The sequence below is a fragment of the Vombatus ursinus genome, unplaced genomic scaffold (assembly GCF_900497805.2).
Source record: "Vombatus ursinus unplaced genomic scaffold, bare-nosed wombat genome assembly UNPS02014841.1, whole genome shotgun sequence".
NCBI lineage: Eukaryota > Metazoa > Chordata > Mammalia > Diprotodontia > Vombatidae > Vombatus > Vombatus ursinus.
Window position 1 is genome coordinate 6,513,660 of NW_020954619.1, and position 22,091 is coordinate 6,535,750.

The 22,091-nt window shown below is 38.7% G+C and overlaps 1 protein-coding gene and 1 non-coding gene across 2 annotated transcripts in view; both read left to right on the forward strand.

Annotated features, from left to right (window-relative positions):
- Window positions 1–22,091, forward strand: part of SNX5 (sorting nexin 5) — a 51,598-nt gene that overhangs the window by 5,014 nt on the left and 24,493 nt on the right. The window lies entirely within an intron of this gene.
- LOC114026754 lies at window positions 9,346–9,588 on the forward strand. The gene has a single exon (XR_003567163.1). It is a non-coding gene; the product is annotated as a small nucleolar RNA SNORD17 (small nucleolar RNA).

Consider the following 22,091-nt stretch of genomic DNA (forward strand, 5'->3'; position numbering starts at 1 on the left):
AAAACAAACAAAACCTTGGACGGTTGGTTTATTTGATTCCTTTCTGATCTTCCTTAAAGATTTTCTGCTTCATGATTATATGAACTGGATAGTATAAAAGTTCCTTTACATCAGCTTTTCCTAAATTGCATTTTTTCCTGTTTGAACAAAGACTCTGTGAGAGTTTTGGTAAGCAGTTTTCTCCTCACTAAACTACTAAATGTGCAGCATTTTTTCAACTTTCTCTTATTGTGCTTAGAATCCTTGTTATTCTATACCTTCAGTTCCCCCTTCCCCAGACCAGCATTTATGTGTCACAGAATATATTTTAAAAGCCCCACATTCATGGCCAAGTTGGTTTGGCAAATTCTATATAGAGAAGTAGAAGACTGATTTAACATTATTAAGAATGAACATATGAGTTAAAAGAGGGACCCCTCCCCAGCCTGGTGTAATTTTGTCTGTAGTGGAAAGCTGAAGGGTTTGCTTTCAAAGCCTATGATTCCTAAATGTATTACAGAGTTTAGAGTGAGATGACCTAGTGCAGAGTGGTCAAACAGCGGCTTCCTGCAAAGCTCAGGAGTGCAGCCTGAGGGTGGCAGAACCAGATTAAAATGTAATTGGAAAATGTTTTAACAAAGTAAGTAAAAATATAGTACAACTGATGATATTAATTTGGATTTTCTAAGTCATTAATGGGCTGCATTTGTATTTGAGTTTGACCACTGCTCCAATGCAGCCTCTCACTTGAACCATTGCAGTTCTCTTTTAGTCAGTCTCCCTGATTCTGCCTCCCCCTTTCTAATCTATCATTCACATAACTGCCAAAATAATCTTCCTAAAGCAAAGATAGGTCTGACTGTATCACTCTTCCTGCCCTAGAACCTACTTCCACAATTCCCTATTGCCTGTGGGATAAAATGAAAATTCCCTAGCTTGGTATTTGAAGCCTTCTACAATCTGGCTGCAGCCTACTTTTTCCAGGATGTTTCACATTATAACCCTTTGTGTTAACACACGAAGTTATGTTCCAGCCAAACTAGCCTATTTTCTGCTCTCCAGACTCGACATTCTATCTCCCATGTCCTCCTTCCCTGGAATGTTTTTTCTTTATTTCTGCCTCCAAAAATCCCTGCTTCCTTACCAAATTTAATTTGATCGATCTATGTATATGTTTTTAGCTTCCCAGTAGAGTATAAATTCCTTGAGGTTGAGGGTTTGTTTTTGGTTTTTCTTTGTATACTCAGTGCTTTAATCAGTTGGGAATTTAATCACCTAGGGTCCTAGGCACTGTCGGTACAAAGCAGATGCTTGTTAAATTGTATTGAACTTCTTCATTTTACAGATGAGGAAACTGAGGCATAAAAATGTTACATGATTTGCCTAAAGTCACTTTCAGGTAATAGCAAAGCTAGGATTAAAAACCGTGTCCTCTGACTGATATTATTTTTAGATTACCTTGCCCTAGCATATGTCATCACCTTTTGTATATATTTGCTTTTATTTCTGGGCTTGTGTGTGACTTCTATTTTTTCTTTTTTTTTTTAAGAGTTTATGGATTTGCCCTACAAGATCACATATGTAAAACTTATATATTAAATGATTTGTCAAATATACAGTTTAAAAGTTCAGTTTATCTATGGAACTATAGGCAAAGATATGTCAAAAGGACATTGGATTTTTGCTTAGACTTCTAGAATTTCTAGTATAAGGCTCTTTATAGAAGTCAGCCTAGCACAGAGGATTTTAACTTGAGGTCTGACTTTTAACAAATTTTTAATAACTGTATTTCAATGAAATTGGTTTCCTTTGTAATTTTCTCTATTTTATTTTATGTCTTTTAAAACATGAATCTGAGGAGTCCATAGACTTGATCACACGGCCAAAGAAGAGGCTATTCCGACAAATAAAGTCAGGCCTCTGGACCAGCAATAATAGTTTCTTGTCCAGCAAGTTCTCAGAAGTTGATAAGAGTATTGCATTACTTCATCTATGTGGGTTTTTTCTTTTAATTACATGCTAGGAAGTTAAATATAATGTAATCCTGTGGGACAGTAGAGGTTTGAAATGATGGGGATGAGCACAACCTCTCACAAGTTCATAGGGGCTTTAAAGTTTTGCTTTAAGCTGCAGAATTTGATCATTGGGGGAGAAGCAAAAGCATAATTTGCTTTATGATGATGAATGAAGTTTTTTTTTTAAGTCTAGTCTAGAATTTGGTCAAGAAACGTACTGCTTTTCTATGGAACAAAAAATAATTTTTAATTTTTTTTATATTGAGATGGTTTGTTGATGCAGAGCCGGATGAGCTTCATGAAATTGAATGGGAGGTTGAGGATGAAAATGAAAGGAAGAGCACTTAGATCTAACTGTAGGGTTAGATCTGAAATACTTATAGACACTTTTTCCCTGTTGCTTTCTGAGTAAAATAAAAGAATTCTTTTCATAGTTTGATATTTAATCAAAAACAAACAAAAACCCATTGCCTGCAGCAAAAAGGAGAGCAGCTCGACAAATCTTGGGTTTAAGGCCAATTGAATCCTTTTGGATATGGGGAGGACTACTTGACTACTATTCGATGCACTAACTGCACTTTATAGTTCTCTTAGGTTTCATATTATACCATTTTTAAAAATCGGATTCACAAGCAAGAAAAGCCATGTTTCTGTAAGTGCTTGCTTTTTTTGAAATGAATCTCTGAAGAAACTGGACATTCTTTTATGTAAAGTGATTGGCTCAGTTCAATGTGAAAAAAATAATTATGCCAGGAGCAATAAGGAACTAGAGAAGAGTTGAGGGGTGGGTGGGCTGTGATAACTATCTTTAAACATTTAAAGAGGCTTTCTTGTGGAAGGTGAATGAGACTTTGTAGGGCCCCAGAGCCAGAACCAGTACCTATGATGGAAGGAAATTAATTACCATTTGCTTTTTTGTAAGAATTTAACAATAGTTTGAATTTGCTGTTGGAGTGAACTCCCTTTAAGAGAATTCCTGTTAAATCCGAGGGTGGTTGGACCTTTCATTAAAGATGTTTTAAGGGAAATTTAGGCTTTAAAGGATAATCATCGACAGGTATTAAGGGCTTATTATTGTGCTACAAATACAGGAAATTAAACAGTCCCCCTCTCCTAAGGAGCTTACATTCTAATTGTGAGACAAGAATATTCACATATATGAGAGGGAGGGCACCTGCAGTTAAAGGGGGACCAAGAAAAGCTTCACCTAGAAGGTGGTGCATGAGCTGTCTATTGAAGGAAGTAAGGAATTGAATGTGGTGGAGGTCCATTCCAGGAATGGAGGCACAGAGACCACAGAGGTGTTATCTGTGAAGAACAGAAAGGGGACTAGTTTGGCTGGATTGAAGAATGGGGGAGGTAGAGTAACTTCTAATAGGTTTGGGCCGGTTTCGAAGGGCTTTAAAAACTAAAAAAAAAAACCTAAATCAAAAAAACTAAAAATAACACCGTTCATTTGATACAAGTGACAATAGGGAGCCACTGGGCATTTATTGAATTAGGGAAATGACTTGGTCAGATCTGTATTTAAGGAAAATCATTTTGGCAGTGTGGACAATACAACCAGTAACCTCTAAGATCCCTTTTAGAGTTTAGATTATCTGATTATTCATGATTCTTCCTTGTTTTCCTGATCTCTTTGGTTGGTAATTTGTAACCCTTGCAAAATGAAGGTCATTTTGAGAGGAGTAAGTGCTTAAGACTCCTTTTCTTGAAAGGAAACTGATAAAAAGTGGATCATTGGTTTAGAGCTGGAAGGAATCTTAGAGGTCATCTTCTAATCTAGGCCCATCCCCTCTGATGAGGAAACCGAGGCCTAGGAGACTTAAATGACTTCTCTCAGGGTCACACAGGTAGCATGTAGCACAGCCAGGATTTGAGCCTAGCTACTGTGGAGTTCCAGGACAGCATGTATTGCTTTCTCTTAGTAATGATCTCATAAACCAGTTTGTGAATTCTGAGGATCTTGTGCATGGTGCATGAGGATCTTGTACTTGCTTGAGAGTTTTTTTTTTTCCTGTCTACTCAATTCTATTTTGGATTTCTAAAGGAAGTCTTTACCAATACCCTTAATGCTAGTGCATTCCTTTTGTTGATTTTTTTCCAATTTACCCTGTATTTATCTTGTTTGCATGTTGTCTCTCTGTTAGAATGAGATTTCTTTGAAAGCCTGTCTTTTGTTTTCCTTCATATTCCATCTAGTCCTTAACACAGTGTTGTCATATAAATTTGAATATCTAGATTTGACCATCTAGGATAGGAAATTTAAAGCTGGGCATCAATCCATTAGTCTGGTGACTTTGAAAATTTAGGTTTTCTTTTATTCTATATACGTGTTGCAAACCTGTAAATAAACAATTCCTGCTTAAAATTTCTGGTGGCTTTGGTTTGAAATGAGAGGAAGAGAAGAGGAAAAGAGATCAGTATTACCTGAACTCTTCGTAAAGTAATAATTTTATTTACTGATGCGCCAGCTAAAATATTGAATACAGGAAGATTTGTTTAGAAAAACCTTTTAGTTTTTTTTGTTGTTGTTGTTGAAATTGTGGGTGCTAATAACAAAAATATACTGCAACTTGTCATCACTATTTAGCTATTGAATTCTTAGTCCAGAGAACTAATCCCCATCTTAAGTTTTCTATAGAGTGTTTTCACCCAAAAGAAACTTCTTGCATCAACATCTCTCTACGTGTTAGCACCTTTCCAGTTTTAAGAGGGAATACTTTCTTCCTTCGAAAACTCATCACTTTGGCTTGTTAGGTTCTGCTGTTTGATCTAGGAAGATAAGTGTAAGGAAACAATTTGCTTTGCTTAGCCTTTTAAAAAAATAACATTAATGTTGAATTTTGTAAATAATTCATATACTCATTTTTTAATGAGTTAGTGAATTCAGAGTTATAAAATGTTAGAGCTGGAAGGGGGACCTTTAGCAAACTAGTCATACCATTTAACTTTCTAGTTAAAGAAACAAAGTCCCATAGAGTTTGTGAACTTAAGCAAATCACTTGGGCAGTTTGTTGGAGCCATGAAAAGACCTCTCTCTCCCTTCCTTGGGGTCTGATCTCCCTGTCTCTGTTCTTCCTGTGCACCCCACAACTACCTCTGACCAACAATTGAGTTACTGCTTACTGTTGAGACACACCCTAAATATCACCCTAGGGAAATAGTGAAATTGCTGCTGACTTAAATAAGAGGAAGAAGAAAAGGAACTAATAAATGTGGAATGTCACTTTCGAGGCTTCATTGTTTCATTTGGATAGTTAATTTGTTTTAATGAACATTGCCAGTCTTTTTTATTTCATAATATAATTTTAGCATTCTTGCATTTACATTTAAATATGCATTGATTCCAAATGAGGTCTTAGTGTGTAGACACCTAATTTTTTTTTTTCCGGCCAAAGACAAAGTTTATTAGAACATTTTCATATTGGGCAGACTCTTAAGGAGTCTGAAGATGGGTAAGCAGTGGCTAGCTTTTAAGAGTCTGAGCCGTGGCTATATTGTAAGAATCTAAGCATCTTAATGGAGACAAGGTGGACCTTACATACAGAAAGACTGTGGGAGGGACCTAGGAATGGCCAGTAAACTGGGGTGAATAGAACTCCTGGGACCTGGACCTAGTGGCCAAGGGAGAATGGAGCCTACCTAGGATTAAGGGTGGGAAATGGCTGAGGGCTATAGGGAGATAAGACAATGGAGGGAAGATTGGGTGTAGCCACAATGAAAGGCCAGTTGATGGGATTATAGCCTCAGCCAGAGATTTGACTGTGCGAAAGTCCAGGGTTTTTCCTTTCTAGGGCCCAGATCCCATCCCCATCATCCCCCCCTCAAACAAATGGGACCCAAATTCTTTTGGAGTAAGGGGTCAAGGTCTCAGCTTCTGAAACTGCTTCCTGCTGGCAAGGGGCGTAGAGCTGTCCCTGCCTCGAGGGGGGGTCCCAAAGAGGAGGTTGACTGGCATCGAGCACAGGCTACATCCAGAGAGCCATCGGGGGACATTGGCTGGCACTTGCTGTTTGCTCCCAACTGTAGGTGAATGGCCCATAGTCTGGAAGACATACATCTGACAAAAAACTCCAGGGCCCAGATATAAAGCAGGGACCAGATTTAGGGTCCAACTTTGAGAGGATAAAACATCCTTAGCTCTGTTTGGATTCAGATGATTCAGTTTTCCAGCCATGCAGTATCAAATCCACCTCATAGCCAGACTTAGGAATAGCCAGGTGGGTAACATTCCCTTTCAAAGGAATATAATGGGGAAACTGAGCCAGGAGGATCCCATCTTAGACTGAGGCTAAAATTGTACTCTCAGCTTTTGCCAATGCTGAGTTCCCACCAGTATCACATTCTCTGAGTACCTTGTAGCATTTCTCTCAGATCCATCAGACAACTCAAAATAAAATCCTATGAGCTTTTACCTCAAACAGCAAGTTTTACTAATCACAGTTTAGGACAAACTTTTTCAGGATTTACATCTCAAACTTAAATTTGTCCTGGTGTAAAAAGCCGGTCATTAGAGATTTCTATACGCTTGCAAATTCTCAGCAAGCCATACATAACCCAAACAAACTTTTTGGCTAGTTTACACATTAAAACAATAACCAACAATAGCTAAATTATTTTAGTGGTAACCAAATTATGAAAAGTTGCTTGACATAACTGATACAGAAAGTTCACCAGTTTAAAACTTGAAACAAACCCATTACCAATCAGGTAACTTCAGTTTTACTTTACAGAGAATCAACATCTCATCATTAACAGTTAAAACTACAAATTTAAAAGAGAGTGCTTACCCAAGTTCGGAGGCCAGCTTCTTTACCTTGAGCAGGATGTGCTGAACCTGGGTGATGCTTCCAGGCAAAGGTTGCCCCAGAGCCCAAGGCCATTGCCAATGGGGCCCATGCTGTAGCTACTGCCCCTCCCCCCTCCTTCCTTTCCCAGATGGGGGAGGGCAAAATCAAACGTGAGGGATAAAGGGGTGAAACTTTCTTCTCCTAGGAGAGGGGTTAGCAGATACCCTCTTGACTCAAGGGAAGGGAGTGATTAGGTTGTACAGGCATTTCAAAACTCCTTAATGATCAATCACAAAACCTCCAGAATCTGCCAAGATATTTTTAACTGTTCTAACTTTCCCTGTAACCTCCATGAAGCAGGATTTAGAGGTGCAGAGGGAAGGGAGTAAGTAAGCCTCAGGGAACCAAAAAGCAACTGCAGTTTTTCCCCAGTTCTCTAGCGCCGAGAGAACTGACAGAATTGGGCATACGCTTCCGGATAGGGTGTCCATCCTTGTCCTCTATGTGGAAGGTATACCCAGGTCCATGGCCTCAGACTGACCCAGTGGACCGAGAGCCTGAGAGTGCGAGATGGCCTCGTAACTGTTTGCCCAAAAAGCACCTCCAAGCCTTGGTGCCTGGAGAGCGACCCCAACTGCTGAGCAAGAAAGGGAGGGAGAGGAGGCTTACGTACCTTCCAGTCTTGGCTGGAGAAGAACTTGGGGTTAGGCAGTTTCCCTGTATGGGACACCAAAATGATGTGGTTTAGGAGTTCAGGGGTTCTGGTACCCCAAAATTACAACACGTAGGTCCTCCCCGGAAGAATTCGACTCAAGCCTTCTTTCAGCCAAAGACAAAGTTTATTAGAACATTGTCATATTGGGCAGACTCTTAAGGAGTCTGAAGATGGGTAAGCAGTGGCTAGATTATAGGAGTCTGAGCTGTGGCTGGAGTATAAGAATCTAAACCGAGAGGTAGTTTTGAAGGAACTGCTTTTCTATTTCTGATTGCTCCTTTTACTCATCTTTGCTGCTGATATGATAGTCATAAAATTATTGAACTAGAAGGGTCATTAGAGATCAGGGAACTTGCCCAAGGTCACAAGACATTGGTGGTTGGATGCCCAGCTCCTCTCAGCTTTACAGAATGCTAGCTTCTTGAGGACAGAGACTATACATTTTATATTTTCATCACTGGCCCCTGACACAATATCTTGTATACATCATGTACTTAACTTTAGATTGGACTGGACCCGACCTGGAGGAGTAGTTATTTATGTGTTTTAAATTTTAAAGAACATCTCAAACCTATTATAAGATACTAATCTGTTGATCTAGAATTAGAAGTGGTAACAATAATATTTATCATTTACATGGAGCTTTTAAGGTTGGCAAAGTGCTTTATGTACGTTATCTCATTTGATCCTCACCACCTCCCTATGGGGTATGTGCTATTATTATTTCCTTTTTTTTTTTTTTTTTTTTTTAAGGCAATTGGGCTTAAGTGATTTGCCCAGGGTCATACAGCTAGTAAGTGTCAAGTGTTTGGTCTGAGGCCGAATTTGAACTCAGGTCCTCCTGACTTCAGGGCTGGTGCTCTATCCACTTCGCCACCTAGCTGCCCCTATTATTATTCCATTTTACAGATGAAGAAACTGAGGCTGAGAGAGATTAAATGACTTGACCAGAATCACATGCAGTAAGTGTCTGAGGCAGGATTTGAATTGCTGATTCTAAGACCAGCACTAATGATAAGTAATGAATGATAGACAGGAACTGCTTAAGGAGAGATGGTGTTATAGCACAGGTTTGTTTTTTTTTTTTTTTTTTTAAATTTAAATTTTCTTATATTATGAACTTAATAAACATCAACATGACTGAACATCATATAGATAATTGGAATTTAGCTACATCTTAGGTGCATTAAGGCCAAGGTACATAACCAGTTTTGAAAGTAATATTGAAAATATTTTTAATTGGGGAACAGGGAGGAAATATGTGGCATAATGCTTTAAGGTCTGCAGTAGTATTTACCAAACATTCTGATTTGGTTATATAAATAATTCTGCGAGTTAGGTACTACTGTCATTGTTATATCTGTTCTATAGATAAGGAAACTGAGGTTCAGGCTAGGTGACTTGACCATGGTCATTTAGCTAGTAGGTGTTGGAGGCAGAGTTTGACTCTAGCTTTTCCTGGATCCAGGGCCAGTGTTGTGTCTTTTACTTAGAATAGGGAAGGGAAGAGCGCTGTGTTGGGAATTGAAAGACCTGAGTTCAGATTCCAGTTACTCTATTTATTATCTTTGTGACTTGGAGTAAGTCACCAAAACTCTGGGACATTCACTTCCTTCTATGTAAAAGGAGAGCGTTGGATTAGAGGACTCTTAGGGTTCCTTCCAGATCTAGATTTATGATCTTTTGCCATGCTAGGAAAGAATTTAAATCAGGATACCTTAGATGTCAACTTAATCTGTGTAGGTGAAGTACTTTTTAGCTGATTTCATTCCTTGAGGTAGGTCAGGGCATCTGTCCATTTCTGGTTCTACATCTGGATTTGTGTCCTTGGCTTGCAACATATGTGAAATGATGATGAAGTTTATCCATTCTCTGAATGTGTTGCTCTGCTCTTCCTGCAGCCCTCAGCTCCTGTTCTGGGAACTCTGAGTTATGTAACCTCCAGACGCCCTCCAGGCTTGCAGCGTTCTGCTGTACTTGGCAGGGGTGTGTGGTGGTCTTACTAGTAGGAAGAGATGGTGTCAGCAGGGGCGGAACCCAATCAGTTTAAGGGCCCACTCAAGACGAATGACTGATGTCTGATCACGTGCTGCAGCCTTTAAGCTCTGTCTTTGATGTTGGCTCACCAACTGAACTATGAATTATGGACACTCAGTGGTCAGTGTTAGGTCAGAAATCTTGGATCCCCAGTGCCCACAGCAGGCCTTTGTTATACCTTTGGATGCCACTGACACACTGAGATACAGTTAGAATGACGGAAGGGACTTTTTAAAACTTTTTTATCTGTAATGCTTAGACGTAGTAGGATCTTAATAAATTCTTGCTGATTGGAGGAAAATGGTTAGAGGGTTGGGTGAATTAGTGGAGAGAGTGTTGGACCATTAGTTAGGGAGGGAGACCTGAATTTTGGTGCCTTCCCTGCTAACTTATTGACTGATCTTGGGTGAGATCTCATTTGTAAAGTGATTGTTCCCCATTTGTAGAATGAAAAGATTGAAGAAGATCACTAAGGCCCTTTCAGTTTTTGAGCCAGTAATTGACAGGGAAAAAAAAAAGGGACTAGAAGATTTAAAAAATATGCATTAATAGGCTGACTAAAAGTGGTTCCTGGCAGTATTACCATAGATTGCATGTTATTGTGCTTTAGTAAGGTTGTGATAAAATTGCACAACTGCTGCAAGTCTGGTTGACTTTTAGCTTACTGGTTGTTGTAGAGGGGGTAGTAAAAGGGGAAATAAGTCATTATTTTTGTTGGTTTATAGAGGATTTTGGTACAACTGTTCAATTTGGGTATCTTTTTGAAAAACTAAAATATGACAATATAAAATACAGATTATTTAGTTTAGGTCTCTTAGCTGAATTATTTAATTTGTCTGGTATTCTAAGAATCCAGGTATATAATTGTATTTAGGAATCATTTAATACACATATCTTTTTTGTTTTGATAGTGGAAAAAAGAAGCAACATTGACATAAACACTTAACTTTTTTTTTTCACTCTGATCTTTAGAAATATAATTTGGGTGTCTGTGTAGAAACTCCAGGTTCCTTCTCCAAGATACTTCTCTAGCTGTGTGACCCTGGGCAGGTCACTTAACCTATGTTTGCCTCATTAAAATGGGAATAATAATAAATGACACTTAACTCCAGGGTTGTTGTGGGAACAAATGATATAATTGTAAAGTGCTTAGCACAATGCCTGGCACATATTAAGCACTATTAAAATGTTGACTATCGTTATTATTTAAAATTTTAGAAATTTGCCTAATGCATTAAGAGATTGTAACTTGTCTGGAATTATATATTTAATATCAGAGGAGGACAGCAACTCAGGTCACCCTCAATCCAGGGCTGGCTACTCATTCTGAAACTATAATATTCCATTATTAACAATAACTCACTTGTTAAGTACTTTAAGGCTTATAAAACTTCCCGCAATCCTATGATGTAGGTAGTGCAAATACTATCCCTACTTAACGGTAAAGGGAAACCAAAGCTCTGAGAGAGGCTCCCTTATTTACTCATAAGGGTGGGTAGAGGTTTACCAAATCCAGGTTTCTTCTGAACAAGCCTAGCCTTTTCACAGATCCAAATTATTATAAAGCAACCTTTATTTTCCCATAGGAGCAGCTCTTTAATTGGTTATCTCTTCAAAGTCTCAACATCAAGGAATCATACATAGCTGTAGCCAATAATATGGCATAAAAGCAGAGAAACAACCATGACAGAGCCCCATAATTGTTTTCCATTTTAAAATTCTACACTACGACCTATAAAATGGATGCTGTACATGTATTCTTAAGGTTTTAATATACTATAAGTATATGTTAAGCACAAAAAAAGTAATCCTATGTTAGAAATTGGATCCATATAACTGAATTGATAGATTTTAAGAAATGTATTTGGGGGGGTAGGGGAGGTGCTGGAGGACAAGGTCCAGCCTTGTGATTGTATTAGTGTAAGACCCTCTTTCCATCTACTTTATCTGTGGCTTAGTCTTAGAGAACTGTTTGGTACATGCTTGCTTACTGTTGTTGCCTTCCCCCTGAGATTACTTTCTGTTTGCACAGTAGTGTAAACCTTGTATGTTAGAATTTTTTGTATGTTATCTCACCCATTAAAATAGGAACTCCTTGCCTTTCTTTAAGACCATCCCTAGTGCTTAGCACAGTGCCTGGCACATAGTGAGCATTTATTTAAAAGCTTGGTGATGACACAACTATCATATCAGAAATAGAACTTGTACTGAAGTCTCTCTAAAGTGCTGAAGTTGTTGCAACTGGAAAAAGTTTAAGAAGCTCTACTTTAAAGGACTTCGAGGCCATTCCTCTATAATCCAGGGGAAACCTATGGCCTCAAGGCCACATGTGGCCCTCTAGGTCCTCAAGTGAAGCTCTTTGACTGAATCCAAACTTCACAGAACAAATTCCCTTAATAAAAGGATTTGTTCTGTAAAACTTGGACTGTGTCAAAAGGCCAAGTCCAAGGACCTAGAAGGCCACATGTGGCCTGGAGGCCAAAGGTTCTCCATCCCTACACTCCTGTGCCATGTTGTTTGATACACATAGGTGTTAGAGGAGTGACCTGGAAGTTCTTTATTTCTTCATGCAGGTCTTCCCAGATTTGACTGAAATCATCCCTTTCATCATTTGTACAGCCCAATAATATTATACTGTTCCATTCACTTACTATAATTTCTTCAGCCATTTCTCAGCTGTTTTCAGTTTTGCCACAGCAAAGAGAGATGCAGATGCTATATTTTTGTGCACATGGGTTCTTTTCCTCTTTCTTTGAGAGTTAGGCCTAATAGTAGTACTTATCACTGAGTCAAAGGGAATGCAGAGTTTAATGACTTTTGGGGCATAGTTCCAAATTGTTTTCCAGAATTTCTTTATCAGTTCACAGCTACATTAATAGAACTTTATTGTGCCTGTGTTCTCTATTCCCCACTCTCCACGATTATTACTCCCTTTTTATCATCTTTGCCATATTGATGGGTATGAGGTAGAACTTCACAATTACTTTAATTTGACCTTTCTGTTATTAGTGATTTGTAGCATTATGGTTGTTGATAACTTGAATTTCTTTGTCATTTTGATCATTCATTTATTAGGCAATAACTCGTGTTCTTTTAAGTTTGAGCCAGTATCCTATTACATCTTGGATATGAGAAACTTTATTACAAAAAGTTATTGCAAAGATATTTGTACCAAATTAATTGTTTCCTTTCTAATTTTGACTGCATTGGTTTTTTTTCCTGCAAACATTTTAAAAATTTTATGTAAGTAAAACTTTTTTTTCTTATCCTCCCTATGCCTTGTTTAGGCATGAACTCTATAGTTAAGCAAAAAATAATTTATTCTTTGCTTCTCCACTTTGTGATGTGACCTTATATACACTATGTCCATTTGGAGCTTATTTTAGTATATAGTGTGAATTGTTGGTCTGTACCGAATTTTTGCCTGGCTGTTTTCTTTGATATCCCAGAGGTTTTGGTTGAATTGTGCATTCTTACCCCAGTAGTTGAGATCTTTAGGTTTATTCAACTCTGTGCATCTGTAGATTGTACACCTAATCAGTTCCACTGCTTAACTTTTCTATTTTTTAGTCAGTATGAAAGTTTTAGCGACAATTACTGCTTTGTAATGTAGTTTAAGATCTGTTGTTGCTAATCGCTCTTCTTTTCTATTCTCTGTCATATCTTAAAGGGAGATACCAAGTCTGACTTTCACAGAGCTTTTTTTTTCCCCTTCTTCTTGCTCAGGAAGATACTACTTGCAGATCATGCTTTTACAGAACCACAAAATTTTATAACTGGAATTGCTGTAAGAGAACTATTGGGATTTTTTCTGGCTACTGGTGTATTGGCATATGTATCTGTGCTAACACTGTGAGTCAGCCTCCTATGATTTGGGGCCATATGTATACAGATGAAATGTCAGCTTTTTGTCCTTAACATTGTAAAGTATGTCCTCAAAACTAGAGTTGAAGAATTCCCAGCTGTGAATCTGCTGAACTCTTTTAGCAGTTTCCAAAATTAAAATGAGCACTTAATAAACTATCTTAGAATGATACCAGGAATGAAAACCACGTTCACTAACCTGTAGTCTGTAAAGTCAGGTCAACAAGCCATTTGTTAAATAATTATCTACTTTGTGCTAATTTCTGGAGATGCACAGGGAGGCAGAAAACAGTTTCTGCTCTCAAGGAGCCCGCAGTTTATGAGTAAGACAATGAATGAGCAAACAAGTACAGACAAACAAAATACATACATGATAAATTGGAAGAACCAAGAAAGGTTTCTTGCAGAAGGTGTGATTTAAACTGAGACTTGAGGGAAACCGGAAAATTCTGTCAAAGAGGGAGAGCATTCCTGGTATGGGAGGTACACAAATGAAAAGTCCTGGGAGTTGGGAGATGGAATCTTTAGTGTAAAATGATTTCACTGGATTGCGGAGCTCATAAGGCTGACGAAATGGCTGATCCAGGCAAGGACCCTCTTGTCAACTGGTGGGGAGTTATAGCGAACTCTGCTCTTCACTTAAAAAAAAAAAACAATCCAACTTTTCATAACCTTATTTTTGCTTTTTCCAGTCTTTTGGCCACTTCTGTTCCCCATGATTTTTTTCAAAGGTAGACTGTGTCTTAGCAGTCACATTGTCTAGTTCTTTTATCATTCTATTTTTTGTTTCTGCTCAGAGCAAATAATCTGACTTCATGAAAAGTAAGTAGGCATTCCCTTACTATCTCTCTACTTATCGTAGGTATCAAATTTTTTCTTCAAGCAATTTTAATTCTGTTTAGAGTTTAAAGGTTACTTTCCTTGACAGAAAAAAAAATGGAAGCAACATAAGAGTTAAACATCCCCCTTTTCTCTGGCTCATTATCATCCCAAGCTGTCATGAACGATGCTCTTAACACTTTGTGATTCTCCTTTTGCCTAATTCAGTTTTTTCCCTAAAAATCTCCTTTTTTGTTGTCATTATGATTTCTTGCTGTTTTGTGCTTTGGTGTGTCAGACGCTATTTAAGTAGTCCTTTGCCACTTTGTGTTCATCTTCTGTTCCCTGCTCTTTTTAAAGTTTAAAAGTTAATTTCTCTGTGCATTGTCATTGGTCTCTTCTCTTTTAATGTGTTCAGAATGTCATTTAATGTCTTCCCATCTCTCCTGGTCCTTCCCTTTAGGATTTTAGGCCATTTAGGATTCATATCTAATTTTCCTTTAAGATTCTAAGACTCCATCGTCACTTCAAACCCCCACCCCCAAAAAAGTATCCAGTTCCTCGTTGTTTAGACTTTTTCCTTTTTAGTATTTTTACCTTTTGAAGGATGAAATTATGATAAAGGAATTAAATTATTAGTCATTCTGCTTTTGGTAAAGTTCCATCAGCTGTCTGGTTAATTGGGGTATAATGCTATTGTGTGACTTGTGATCAAGAGTCATGAGTTCAGGGACAGCTAGGTGGCACAATGGATAGAGCACTGGCCCTGAAGTCAGGAGGACCTGAGTTCAAATCCGGCCTCAGATCAAACACTTGACACATACTAGCTGTGTGACTTTGGGCAAGTCACTTAACCCCAATTGCCTCACTAAAAAAAAAATTAAAAAAGTCATGAGTTCAGATTTTTTTTTTCCCCAAGATGGAACCAAGGAAATATAATCAAAAAGAGATGCAAAGGGTAGTACAGGTGTCCAGGATCAGTGCAACATCCAGCAAAAAAGTCTTTTGTCATCATGGTTTTGTTCTTCTTGCCCTTGCAAGAAGTGGTAGAGAAAAATAGAAAGGTAACTTTCTGGGGTGAAAATGCTATGGTTCCCATTTGGAAGATTGTGCATGTTCAATTCCGGAAGCCACATTTTAGGAAGACCTGCCATTATTTGAAGAGCATGTTAAGGAAAGGGAGAATCAGGATGGGTCAGGAAGGGCTTTTTAGGGTTCCTAACATGAAGATGGGATGAAGTAGCTAGAGACATTTAGCTTGGCAAAGAGAAGATTTGGTGACCAACTAGTTGTCTTCAAGTAGTTACAGAGTCATCACATGGAAGAAATATTAGACTTGTTCTGCTTGGCTTCGAAAGGCTGAGCTGGGAACCAGGGCAAGGAATTGCTTAGAGGCAGATTTCAGTTCCACTTAAAGGAAACTTCCTCTCAGAAATTGGAGTCAAAGGGTGTGGTTTGAGTGAGTAGTTGGCCTCAGACATCCCTTCCCGTGGAGAGCTGCTTCCATTGTGATTCTGAGGCAGAAAACCTAGGAATGGATCCAAAATTTCCTGCTTATTAAGTTTGCTGTATGGCTGTAGAGAAATCACTCAAATGTCTCTGAGCCTCAGTTTCCTTACCTATAAAATGGGAGGTCATATTTACATTACTTACTCAGTAGGATTGTTGTGAGAAAAGCACTTTGTAAACAAAAAGTGCTACATAAATGTAAGTTGTTAATGTTTTATTGCTTGATGTAGATGGTTTAAGAAATTACTGAAAAGCAATTTTTCAACCCTTATTTTGTATTTTTCAGCAATGCAATCTTAACCCTGGTTAAAAGTATAACAAACACAATGAAAGAAATTAAACTAATTGCTTTAATATCAAGTTATTTAAATATCATTAATACTAATGTTTTAGTTAATAGTATGCTAGTGTTATTTAAATATTATTTATTTAATTAATAAATAATATTTAAATATTATTAATATTTATAATAAAATAATATTATATAAATTAAACTATGGGGGAGTAAGAACATCCCAGAATTCTAAAAGATTTATTGATCTCATCTAGGCAAACTGCCTTATTTTTACGGATGAGGAAACTGAAGTCAGAGTGGTTGAGTGATGTAAGTAACATCACAGAGGCAGTAAGCAGGGTCTGAACTTTGTGTTCAGACATTTCAGTTGTGTCCAAGTCTTCATGACCCCTTTGGGGTTTTCTTGGCAAAGAAACTGGAATGGTTTGCCATTTCCTTCTCCACCTCATTTTACAGATGAGGAAACCGAGGCAAACAGGGTGAAGTGATTTGCCTAGGATTATCCAGCTAGTAAGTGTCCAAGGCCAGATTTGACCTCTGATTTTCCCGACTCCAGGCTGGGTGCTCTACTGTGCCCCTTAGCTGCCCAAGGACTTGAACTTTGTCTCTGACTCTTCCATTATCACAACCCTTTGTTCAAATGTCAGTGACTTTGAGAATGGAACTTGGTGAGATGGAGGTGTAGACCTCTTCTGAGACCCTGTGAAAGGATAACTGAAGACTTAGGGAGATTTTGAGGTGTGTTATATAAAAAGATCTGCTGCTTTTGCCTGATGAAGTTGTGCAAATGAGGCTGTAATGACCACAATAGCTTTCTTAACCAGATACAGGGCAAATTCTATGCAAAGCTCTAAACCTTTAGTCACTTGGTCTGCTCTTGATGCACAGTTTTGGGCCCAAGCCCCATTTTCCCTAGTCAGGGAGTTTGAATATCTGTTAGCTTCCCATTCCCTGGGGGTCTTCCCTCCTTCTAGCAAGAATCTGTCCTAGTCCCCAGATCCAGGCTTCTCTCCCTTCTTCCAGTGCTTAGCCCTGACCAGGTGAAAAACACTATACAAATCCACAAGATTTTATTGGTGTAGGGAGTCCGAGCCTTGAGGTGAGGGAATGGAAGCACTGAACTTCAGGACCCCAGCAGGACTGCCCTGTTTCAGCTTCCTGTACTGCCCCTTCATTTTGTGGTTATCTCACCTCAATAAAATTGGCTTGCCTTACTGTCTTGTTAGCTCCGTGTTTCCTCGTACTGGGCTTTTGGTATGTATTCTGAATCTTCCTAAGTCAGTAGTAAGACAGATATACATAGTAGTTTTGTGACTTCCCTTGAGGTTTACAATGTCTAGCATGTTGGCCAAATTTGGCCTGCCTTACCTAGAAATGTAGCTTTTTTGATAATTTACCAATAATTTTTTAAAACCTTATTAAGCACATCAGGGGCCTAATCTCATTATTCTTGCCAGGTCTTATGTAGGAGGCTTGAATCTATGAATAACTCAATTAAAAAGTATTTTATTTATATTTTTAAGGTAAATTTTTTTGTTGATATATTCTGTTTTAACATCACCTGCAATTCCCACTGTATGTCTCCTCTCACCCTCTTCCAGAGATCTATCCTATATGAAAAGATTATTTTTTTAAGAAAGAGAAAGGAAAAAAATTTGCAAACTACCAGTACATCAGAAAAATATGATGTAATAAGCAGTGTTCCACACCCATGATTCCTGGCGTCTGCGAAGAGGCAATGGGGCAGTATTTTCTTGTAGCTCTTCTTTGGGGCCAAGCTTAGTAATTAACATTCACTTCCAACAAGCATATTGAAAGTATCTGTTGAAAAACATAGACACCCCAGTCCCCTATGCTAAAGTAAGAAGTTTGGTGTAGCACAGTCATTTTTCTGAAACTTGAACATTCAGTGTATTTTTGTGCTGACCTGGATATTTTTGATTAATGCACTTTTTCCACAAATGGTCATCCCTTTTAAGAGGAAGGAAGTGTTATTAGAAGTATGCCTATGCTAGAGCCAGCTGTGACATCCTGCTGTGAAGGTCCCTGACCTCTTTAGCCTTATCTTAATTTGCAGGAAGTTACTATCAAATCTGAAATCAGGTGACCATATGACAAACAGTCATATGACAGCAGTGAATCCATGCCAAAACTGGCAAGCAGCTAGGAGTAAATCAGAATCCAACCTGAAATAAAGGAATCTAAAGGAGAGACATCCAGGCCTATTAGTCTGATATTGAAGTTGATTGTTGAAGCTTTTGTTAAAAGTTGGTGGACTGAAACAAATAGTGATTAGGGAAATTTTGCTGTGTTGGAACAAGATACCATTTGTGAGTGGTAACTAGATAAGCTTGAGGAAAATTCAAAGTTCCTTGCAGGAAAAACTTGTTAGATGCATCAGGATGTGTTCCTTGCTTTCTAAGTCTTCTCAAAGAACCACTTAATATATATATCTCCCTTGGTTTATTTTCATATCTTAATACATTTTTTGTCTCATTAAACCACAGAATTGGAAAACAGACTAGTGAAGGTCAGAGGGGAGAGTAATAGAATATAATGTCTGAATTGGAAGGGACCTCAGACCATCAAATTCAACCCATGCCATCCCCTCTATAGCTTATTCAACACATAACACCCTTGGTGATGTGCGCGGATGAGTTGCTCACTGTTTGCTGAGGCAGCCCATTCCACTTTTGGACAGCTGTAATTGTTAGGATGTTTTTCCTTCTTTTGAGCCAAAATTTGCCTCTGCAATTTCCACCCATTGTTCCTAGTTTTGCCCTCTGGGGCTGGATGGAACTGGCATGATCCCTTCTCCACATGGTAGCCTTTCAGATACTTGGACAGCTAATACAGAGCCTTCTCCAACCCCCACGCTCCATAATATTCACTCAAAGCTAGGCATTCCCTGTTCCTTTAACCACTAGTTGTTTGGACAATTTCTGGGCTTCATTATCCTTCTTTCCTCTTCTTTTCAATGGTCTTTTTGATGTCATGGTACCTAGAACTGAACACAATATTGCAGGTTAGTTAAATTAGTCTCTTAATGCCCTTTTGTATAACTAGTTTAATGGTCAGAGAGATCAGTTTTGTTTTTGTTGTTGTTGTTCTGTTGTGTCCAACTCTGTGTGACCCCATTTGGGGTTTTCTTGGCTAAAATTTTGGAGTGGTTTGCCATTTCTTTCTCCAGCTCATTTTACATGTGAGGAAACGGAGGCAAACAGGATAAGTGACTTGCCCAGGGTCACACAGCTGGCAAGTGTTTGTGGCCAGATTTGAACTCAGGAAGATGAGTTTCCTTGATTTCAGGCCAGGCACTCTATCCACTTTGCTTTAGGAATTAATAAATGACCAGATAACACTTTTCATGTATTTAAGCACAACAGAATAAAGGTGTTCTCATGAAGCTTCATTCACTCAAAAAACTTTGTTTAAGTGTGTGCCATGTTCCACATACTATATTAGGTGCTGAAGATAAAAAGACAAAGATGAAACGGTGCCTCCTTTCATGCTCTGATATAACTTACCTCCCATGGGGTTAGGGGAAATGAAACATACAGAGAAACCTAAAATCAAAATATAGACAAGGTAATTTCCAGGAGGAGGGCACTGGCAGCTAGCAGATCAGAAGAGGCTTCCTAAAGATGATGCTTGAGTTAATTTTTGAAGGAAGCTAGGCATTCCCCAGGTAGAGGTGAGGGAGACAGTATGTTTCAGGGGCCAAATACAGTGGCACAGGGATGGAAGATGGGATGTCATGTACAAAGAACAGCAGGGAGGCCAGTGGGATGGCTTGTATAATGTTTAAGAGTAATATGAAATAAGCCTGGAAAGGCAGCCTGGGGCCATATTGGAAAAGGCTTTAAAAGCCTTACAAAAGTGTTTATATGTTATCGTATAGGTAATGGAGAGCCACTGGAGCTGGAACTTTTTGAGTTGGGGAGAAACTTGGTTGGATCTCTGCTTTTAGGAATATTAATTGTAAAATATCTGAAGGATGACCTAGAGGGGGAGACAGCAAAGAGAAAGTCGTTGTCAGGGTAGGAGAGCTATGTGAATGGAGGAGTGGGATGGGTATGAGATGTGGAGAGAAAAGTAACAAGACTTAGTAACCATTTAGGTACAGGAGGTGAAGAATCAAGGGAGACTCAGGGAACATGAATAATTGGAAGAATGGTGGCACCTTTAACAGAGGGAATTTAGGAAGGGAGAGGTGGTTTTGAGGGGAAAGACAATGAGCTCAGTTTCAAACATGGAGTTTGAAATGTCTGTGGGACATCCAATTGGAGGTATTCAGTAATTAGTTGTTGGTCTTACTGTGGAGCTTGAGGGAAGGGTATCAATATATCTATCGATCTATCTCATATATAGATCTGGAAGTCATCTGCGAAGAGGTGATAGCTGAACCCATGGGAGCTTAGGAGATCGTGGAGAGAGTGAAGAGAGAGAAGATGAGAGGTCAAGGGACTGAGCTCTGGGGTACAAAGACATAGATGATGATTCAGCAAAGGACTGAAAAGAAGCTATATAGGCAAGAGCAGTATAAGGATCAGGGAGGAGAAAACACAAAGACAAGAAGAATGACTGAGGAAAGATCATCAACTTTGGTAATAAATAGATCATTGGTTGCCATGCCATTTCTTTTCATAAGAAGCCAAAAATGAATTTGAGGTGACAGAGTGAAGGTAAACCACTTTTTCTAGGAGTTTCCCTATGAAGGGGAGGAGAGAAAATAGGACAGTAGCTTGTGGGGATGACTGGATAGTGAAGAGAAAAATTCATGAGATAAAGGAGAGTTTGAAGATAAGAGGATTCCTGAAAAAGACTGGAATAGATAGGATCCTCGACACAGTTAGAGAAGGTTCATCTTTGTGAGAAAAGCTATTTCTTTCCCTCGTCCTCAGGAGACTGGAATAAAGGAGAGAATGATGGCAAAGGAGAGGTTGGGGGTGGAAGTGAGATGTAAAGTACTTTATAGGTAGAAGGACTATCTTTCCTCTTCTAAGACTTGAGTCTTGGAATTTACTCCCTTCATGTCTTTATCTTGCCAGAACTGATTTGTGTTTTCCAGACATTGCTTGATTCCACCCATCTTCTTTCTGACCTTAGAGCAGCATATTTTTGAGGTGTTGGACACGCACAGGAAGTATTCTGTGGAAGACCCCATGTTTAGTGTCTAGTTTATTTCAGCTTTGAAATCTACCTTTTTCCCCCCTCCCTTTAAAAAAAAATTTAATTTTTTGGTGCTATCCCGTGCAGTGATTCTTAGATCTCTCTTCTCAAGCTTTCTGTGGGTCCCCATTGATCTCTTTACTTTACTTCCAAACTTGTTACCATTCTAATTCCCTTTGTGCAATACTAGCTTCCTCTTCTCTTGCTTCTGATTGTCCTAATCAGAATGCCACCCAGAGTACTTGCTCCCTGTAACAAGAATTCCCCAAAAGTTGACTCAGTCCTATCCTTGCTTTCTCTTTTTCAAAGACAGATCCCTGTTATGACTAAGTATATACTCAACTTAGTGGTTTGCATTCCATACCTAGACTTAGCTTTTATTTTGTATATCACTTAGTCTATGGTTTCTACTACTTTAATGAGGCTAAATTGACTTAGAAAAGATAAGTATCACAAAGCATTTAAAGTAGTAAGCCTCTAGAGGAATAGCCTTTCAAAATTTAACTTAAAAAATATTTCATGTGATAAGTTAGCTTGTCATTCCCCCAATGTTCACGTCTTTTTCTTTTAGGCTGTAGGTTGTTCAGAGAGACTTTTACTTTATGCTGCATGATATCTAAACAATGTGACCTAACTCAAGGTAATTTAGGATTGGGTGTGAAGAGCCCGGCTACTGTGTTTTTTAACCCTGTGGTTTGTCTGTTGGGCGTCAGTTCACGTATGGAAAACAAACTCTAAATCAGGAAGTAGCCGACTGTTTCTTCTGTGTCTCCTTTGCTGGATCTTCGTTCACCTGCTGCAGGGTCTCTGGACCCTTTTCTCTTCCTCTGTGCTGTTTAGTTATCCTCTCTGAGCAGGGGACTCATCTGCTTGCCAAGGCTAACCTTTCTCCT